Here is a 1,290-nt window from a genome sequence, read left to right as displayed (position 1 = left end):
GTCGAAGATGAACCACTTCTTTTATGATTTATTTTCGATTCTTGAACCACGTAAGCTTTCTTCACTTTTTTAGGAAATACCCTGTACATACAGATCACAGATTATGTATGTGCATGCATACATTTCAAATAAATTACAAAGTAAACAAATAAACTATTGAATCAATATTCCAACATAGGCCTTTCCTTTTTAGCTCTTCTTAAATGTCTTTCCTTACCTACTATGGGACTGAGGTACCTAATACTGTAAGTGTTCAGTATAATGTGAGGAAACCGTTCAAGTTTGAATAAAACACCAAATACTTTAATGTTATTTACTGATTTTGCACTATTGAAATGATGGGATCAGTCATATTTAATGTGAAAAAAAATATAATGTGTAAATACAGACTTGTTTTGTAAATATCATAAAATGTTTAGAATATTGATTTTTTTAACGATAAATCATTACATGTTAAGCAGACTGTTTATAATTAAATGATCCAATGTAAACATTATGAAGTTCATGTTCTTTGTTTTGAAGTTTTAAGACGAAATTTAGATGTACTATAATGTTTACATCAACGATAGTGGCCATCAGAGACTAAATAAGTCGTACCTTAACTGGCAACTGCATATCTGCCTCCATATCTCTCTGTTTTCGCCAAAAACCAATGAATACCTTAAGCTTCTGGTTTACAATAACAAGGTTGTACATCTTACTCGGTTTTGAGATGGTTATTAAGACTAGGAATATTTAGAGTCTGTGTTAATTTAATAACCATCAAATAATTGAAAACGCTTACTTAATAGTGCTGATATCCTTTTATGCCAGCTGCTGCCATTGATTCAATCTTCAACTAATTTTCGAATATTTGAAGTTTTTGTTCTAAAATATAGTTCCGGAACTCAAAAGATTTTCATTAAATTTTGTGTTAGTATTTTTCATTCAAATAGGTTTATGGATCATAGTTAGGTAATGTTCCACTTTAATCTCAACAAGGCAGTGAGGTAGACAAAAGGTTGATGCACTGTTTGCAAAATATATGGTATTACAGCTTTTCTGGATTAATCTTGCAGATGTGTTTGGGAGCATTTTGTGAAATTACTATACAATCAACATCTTTCATAACATCACGTTCAGATTCAGATGTTACTGTGCCTTCTGAATTCTCTCATTGTGTTAAACAGCAAGTTGTCGTGGGTAGCCTGGAAGTCAATATATAAATGAATTTATATTTGTTATGTGTTATATTTTTACGAACATTGGTCTGTTATATTAAACATAACGGATCAGCCACTGAATTATTTC

The 1,290-nt window shown here is 30.8% G+C and overlaps 1 long non-coding RNA gene across 1 annotated transcript; it reads right to left on the bottom strand.

The window, feature by feature from the left end:
* Positions 1–466: 466 nt before the first annotated feature.
* LOC119665408 lies at positions 467–1,290 on the bottom strand. The gene is made up of 3 exons (XR_005251386.1): positions 1,244–1,290; positions 785–1,187; positions 467–725 (listed from the first exon to the last, which is right to left on the bottom strand). It is a non-coding gene; the product is annotated as an uncharacterized LOC119665408 (long non-coding RNA).

This window comes from Teleopsis dalmanni, unplaced genomic scaffold, assembly GCF_002237135.1.
Source record: "Teleopsis dalmanni isolate 2A unplaced genomic scaffold, ASM223713v2 unscaffolded_contig_5059, whole genome shotgun sequence".
NCBI lineage: Eukaryota > Metazoa > Arthropoda > Insecta > Diptera > Diopsidae > Teleopsis > Teleopsis dalmanni.
This window is presented reverse-complemented; position numbering and strand designations above follow the sequence as displayed.